Source organism: Bactrocera oleae, chromosome 3 (genome assembly GCF_042242935.1).
Source record: "Bactrocera oleae isolate idBacOlea1 chromosome 3, idBacOlea1, whole genome shotgun sequence".
In the NCBI taxonomy this organism is placed as follows: domain Eukaryota; kingdom Metazoa; phylum Arthropoda; class Insecta; order Diptera; family Tephritidae; genus Bactrocera; species Bactrocera oleae.
In genome coordinates this window covers 29516019-29522304 of record NC_091537.1, presented here as the reverse complement: position 1 = coordinate 29522304, position 6286 = coordinate 29516019, and the positions used below count along the sequence as shown (strand labels likewise).

At 35.6% G+C, this 6286-nt stretch overlaps 1 pseudogene; it reads right to left on the bottom strand.

The window, feature by feature from the left end:
* Positions 1 to 4813: 4813 nt before the first annotated feature.
* LOC138855938 (uncharacterized) lies at positions 4814 to 5595 on the bottom strand (annotated as a pseudogene).
* Positions 5596 to 6286: the final 691 nt, after the last annotated feature.

The following is a 6286-nucleotide window of genomic DNA, read 5'->3' as shown; positions in this document are numbered from 1 at the left end:
TTTAAAAGTGACGTGATTTTTGTGCGGTAATACGTAATATTGAACACACCTTGCTAAAAAGTGTGCTTACTTTTTGTTCCTTAAAGTAAATAGTAAAATAGTTTTAGTGCAGATTTCACCATTTCCGGATAGCCTATTCGTCAATTAAATTTTCAGTCTTTGACAGTTGTTGTATGATTTTGACAGTTATTATTTGCCAACTAGGCTATTCAGGACTGTAACAGGTGATGAATTTAATTAATTTGATATTGACCGCAAGGTATGTTAAAAATGTTTTAAGTGGTAAGTAAATTTATTTCATATTTTTATATTTTACCGTACAGAATGGATGACGGTAGATCATGCTTGTCGGGAATATAAAAACCGAAGACTTGAAAAAGACGCAGAGCGACAAAAGCAAGCAGGGGCATTAGAGTCCTTTTTAAAGAAAGGTGAGCTAAACAAACCATCACGTATACCGGAAACCGGCGCTATTGCTGAGATTCCCCTTAAACCTGAAGAAGAACATACGTCCGATCCCAATATAATCTGTGAACTTGGTGCTTCTACTTCTGGGACAAGCGCTATTACAGGTGAAGCTGCTATTGTAGGTGAAGGTGCTATTGCAACTCCAAATGAAAAAAACATATTATGGAAGCTATCATTACATCGAAATATTATTCTATTATTTTAGATTGTACTCCACACGCTAGTAAAACTGAGCAGATGAACATGATAATTAGGTACATTTCTAATATTCAATTTCAAGACCTTTCAAGAACGTCAGAGATTTTAATAAATGAAAGTTTTTTAGGATTTACACCAATCGAGAAATCTACAGGTCTGGCATTAACAGAAATTATCGTGAAACAATTATCAGCACTTGGATTGTCTTTAGGAAACATAAGAGGATAAGGGTACGATAATGGATCTAATAGGAAAGGTATTGAAAGTGGCGTCCAAACCAGGATTAAAAACATCAATCCACGGGCATTTTACGTTTCTTGCAGTAGTCATTCTTTAACTTAGTAGTAAACGACATGGCAAAGGCCTCACTGGAAGCTACAATTTTTTTTTTAATGCTGTGCAAAAAATAAATTTTGTTTTTCCACTTTAACATTAAGGTGGTCAATTCTTTTGAATAATGTGACACTTAGTGACACGAGATGGGAAAGTCGAATTGGAGCAATAAAACCACTAAGACATCAAATAGGACAAGTTTATGATGCATTGTTTAGTGGCTACCGAAACACAGATATGGATACCTCCACACGAGACGAAGCTTCGGGTTTGTTGAACCAAATTAAACAGTTTAAATTTTTATGTTCTACTTGTACAAGTATTATAATTTGGTACGAAACTTTGAATCGCGTAAACCCTGTTAGTAAATTAATGCAAAGTAAAGATTTTTACATAGTTTCATTATTTTATTAAATTACTTAAAAATACAAAAGATTTCTTTGAAAACTCACGTTCAGATGAGTATTTTACTCCAGTTCTTGAAGACGCTAAAGCCTTAGCTTCTGAAATTGATTGCGAGGTGTTAGACTTTGAAAATGTGGCTAGACCTCGTGCACGATCCAAGAAAAAGCATTTTACTTATGAGTGTGTTTACGAACCAATCATTGAGCCTCGTCAAAAATACATACAATGGATACAGCCATAAACTCTTTAGAATTAAGATTTTCCCAGGTTTCTGAGCACAGTAAACATTTTCCTTTTATGTATAACATATATGCCTTAAGAATACTCCCAAAAGATGATTGATTGATTGTTAGAACATTGTAAGAATCTCGAGGGCGACTAAAATGCATTTGTGAGGAGTTGTCAGTCCTTTGTATGTTTTTAAATAGTAATTTATAGGAGATAAAGACGTTTTAAAATTTGTAACAGATTTAAGATTTGGTCCAAATATCAGTATTGCGCTCAGGATCCTTTTAACTTTACCAGTAACCGTCGCAAGTGGTGAAAGAAGCTTTTCTAAATTAAAAATATTAAAAAATTATCTGCGATCTACCATGACACAGAATAGATTATCTGGATTGGCTATGATTTCAATAGAACACAAGATTTGCGACAGTATAAATTTATCAGATGTTATAAAAGAAAAAACTGTTTAATTTTTGGTTTCATTATTTTAAAAAATAACTGATTTGGTTTGTATTAACATAATTGTATTTGTTTATCAGTATTAAATTTTAAAACAAATCTTTTGTTGTGTATTTTTTATACGTACCGTATGAACCTTAACTTAAATTATATGGACCGATTGACCTTAACAAACAATTAAACAGCTTGGCCCTAATCTTTTTAACTTCTGAAACGATTTTGATATAAAATGTTTATTGTTCCTTTAGTTTGAGGGCAACATTAGTAATACATAGGCAACATTAGCCCGAAACAGGGAAAAATAGCACAAGGGAAAAGAGGCCCATGCGCAGCAGTGAATTGCAATAGGTTGATGATGATAATAAAGTTGAAAGGTACATAACTATGTCAATAAAAAAATGGTATAATTTCTGTGAAATTCCTTATAAAGACATACATTGTATACTTACTCACATAAAAATACTCATCAACTTTCATATAGGTGCTTCTTCAGAAGGTCCAATAGACTGACGTGAATATTATAGGTAGGTATAACCCCAACAATATCACGTATTTTATGTAGGTACTTGTATACTTAGCATCCTTCAACAAAACTAGCTCATGACTTATATAGCTTTGTGTATGTAAAGGGCGGCAAAAATGATCTTCCCCCGGAGCGGCTAAATAGCTAGATCGGTTGACGGTTCCCTAGCGAGGTGATATGCAAGTAACACATACCGTTGCTGTGACGACAGCACTGATGATGTGGAAGGCATTTTCCACCCCCTCAGCCGCAAAAAAAAAACAGTTCGGGTGTAAAATGTTATACTCAAAGACGGCAAAGTACTTTTAGGTGTATAAGGTTTGTTAGAACAACGAAAATGTTATTATATGTAGTATATGGAAGTTTGTGTAATTTGTGCACAAGATAATTAAATTGCTCATATATTATATATATAAAATATGTAGGTCCAAAACAGGTCAAACTGATTTAGTTTGTGTGTTTGAAGCTTCTAATTATTTTTGATTACTGATCTTTAAACGTAAGAACTGGTGTTACCGGCCCAAAGTTATCTAAAAATAATAGCGTAATTTTTTTAAAAATAGGGTTAGGTATATATATATATAATATATAGTTTAAAGTATCCGAATCCATCGTCCTGTGAAAATGCTTTATTATTTAAATATATTTACTAATTATTTTTTAAAAGTGTGCCCACGTGAAGTTAATTGAAACTTAATTATATATTATATAAAATTATATATTATATACTAAAAATTAATTGCTGGGAGGAAAACAATTCCGAAAAAATTATATAAAATATTCTTTCAATATATGAAAATAAAAATATTTTTTTCGTCGTTATATATTCCTTCATTAACTTTTGATTTTAATTACAAAGTAAATTGTTTGGTGCAAAGTGCAGAATGCTCAATATTCATACTTTTTCAATGAAATTCTTTCCGTTGGAAATGAAACTGTATTTCCATTATATTTTTAATAATTGCTAATATAAATATATTTTTTTGGTTCCAAATGGTTGTTATTTGCTTGGATGGCAACAGAAAGACAATGATAAATAAATTCTTTGCCTTGACAATTTACTTATATAAAAAATAGAACTCAAAGGCTGAACCTTCAAGACAGATAAATAAAATGGTTGTTCATAGAGCGAACACTAAAGAAGAGAAGAGAGAAGAGAACCACCAACAATTGTCAAATAAGTTCAAGAGACTTCGCATGACCCTGATAAAAAGCTGTTTAAGTTTCTGGTTGAAGCACTACAATTTCTTTACTGGCATAGACACCGCTTACGCGGTCGCTATTTGGCGCTAATTGGAGATACTAAGTGCAGCCAGGTCCTTCAACACTTAATCTCTCCAGCGGGGTGAAGGTCTTCCTCTGTTTCCACCGGCGGGTACTGAATTGAATACTTTCAAAGCTAGAGTGTCCTCCTCCATCTGGGTAACATGGCCTAGCCAGCGTAGCCACTGTCTCTTGATTCGTTGAACTATGTGAATGTCGCCGTATATCGTTCTATCGACTGCTGTATTCGCCGTAAAAAACTTTCTCTCGAACACTTATAACGACGATTCATCAGATGTTGTCATTGTCCATGATTCGGCACCATATAGCAGGAGGGGAATGATGAGGGATTTATAGAGTTTGGTATTTGTTCGTCGAGAGAGAACTAAAAATTTTCAATTGCTTGCTAAGTTCAAAGTAGCACTTGTTGGCAACAGTGATTTTGCGATGGATTTCAAGGCTTATATTGGTGTTGGTGTTAATACTGGATCCAAGATAGACGAAATTATCTACGACTTCAAAGTTATAACTGTCAGTAATGTAATAGATTGAAACAGTCAAACTATAGGGAGTCTCCTTTTCTGAAACAGGTCTTGGTATCGAAAAGCTCAGAGATCATAACGGAGCGTTTGGTGTGGCTCTACGTCAGTTTACAGATCCGTATTAGTTTTGCGGGGATACCAAATTCAGACATAGCGGCATAAAGGCAGCTCCTTTTCGTGTTGTCGAAGGCGGCTTTAAAATCGACGAAGATGTGGTGTGTATCGATCTTCTTTTCACGGGTCTTTTCCAAGATTTGGCGAGTGATGAATATCTGGTCCATAGTCTAATTTCCAGGTCTAAAGCTACACTGATAAGGTCCAATCAGTTTGTTGACAGTTGGCTTCAGTCTTTTGCACACTACGCTCGAATGGACCTTATATGCGATTTTAAGGAGTCTTATCCCAGTATAATTGGCACAGATTGTGTGGTCCTCCTTTTTGTGGATTGGGCAGAGCACACTTAGGTTCCAATCCAACCATATCCTGCCAAGAAGCTGATGAACGCACCTTGTCAGTTCTTTGTAATTGCTATTCCAATCTCTTCATAGTCGGGCAATAGAACATCTATTCCATCCTTATCGATTGGAGAATCGGGTTCCCCATCTTCTGATGCTACACTTTCACCGCCGATCAGCAGGCTGGAGAAGTGTTCCCTCCATAAATTCGGTATGCTCTGGACATCAGCCACTATATCACCCCTTTGGGTCATGCAATAGTATTCTCCGGTTTTGAAAATCTTCCGTTAGGCGCCGCATCTTTTCATAGAATTTTCGAGCGTTACCCCTGTCGGCCAGCTTCTCAAGCTCTTCATACTCACGCACCCCGGCCTCTTTCTGTTTTGTCTGCATATGCGTCTCGCTTTCCTCTTCAACTCTTGGTATCTATTCCACCCCGCTTGTGTTGTAGTCGATCACAACATTGCGTGTTAGGCAGTCTGCTTTCTCTGCACTGCGACACGACAGTCCTAATCGTACCAGCTGTTCTTTCGATCTTTCCAAAAATAGTTTCGATTGCGGCTAGCCGTAAGGAGCTCGAAATGCCGACCCACAGTTTCCTTATACCGAGTTGCTGATGAGTGCTCTCAGAGAGCAGGAGTGCAAATCGAGTAGAAAACCGTTTAGCTGTCGGTTGTGATTGTAGCTTCTCGACGTGGCTCAAGTGACTTCGGAAGACAAACATTTTTTGATGCCGGAAATTTTTGAATTTGGAAATTCAATTTAGAATTTACTGTTAAATCAGAGTCCGTCGAACCGTCAGAGAGCCAGTGTGCGTGTGTTATTATTGAATGAAGTATTGAGTAATTGCGATAGAATGCGATTTATTGAAATATGCATAAAACAAGCTAATCTCCTTTGCATAATGATGCACAGCGCGCCAGTTAGACGTTTGGTGGATATTTATTTTTGCCATTTATTCGGTACGAAGAATGTAACACAACTTATTGAGGCATTACGAGAACAATATAAATTCTGAAATAAATAAAGGTAATTTGAATTAATCCATCGCTTCTTCTGGTGGCGAAACTGGACATTGAGCACGTAGTTTGTTCTTGATTTGAACCAGGACTGTATCGTGTCATATTTTAGATCAAGGAAAAAACTCTTTAGGAGCAGTTTAATGAAAAATTTCTCTTTGGAATCTCAAAATAGTTAATTATTGATTGCTAAGGCTTCTTAATTCAAATCGATGAGGTGTCACCGCAATTTTACCATACATACTGCGCTATCTTACACACTAATTCTTAATGAAATGTAAGTGTTTTTTTTTTATTTAATGTGAAGAACAATCTATAAAATTAAGTTTTGAATATAACATCATTCAAATGGCTTCCACGACTCTTTTGCAGGATAAACCCAATTTTCGAGTACTT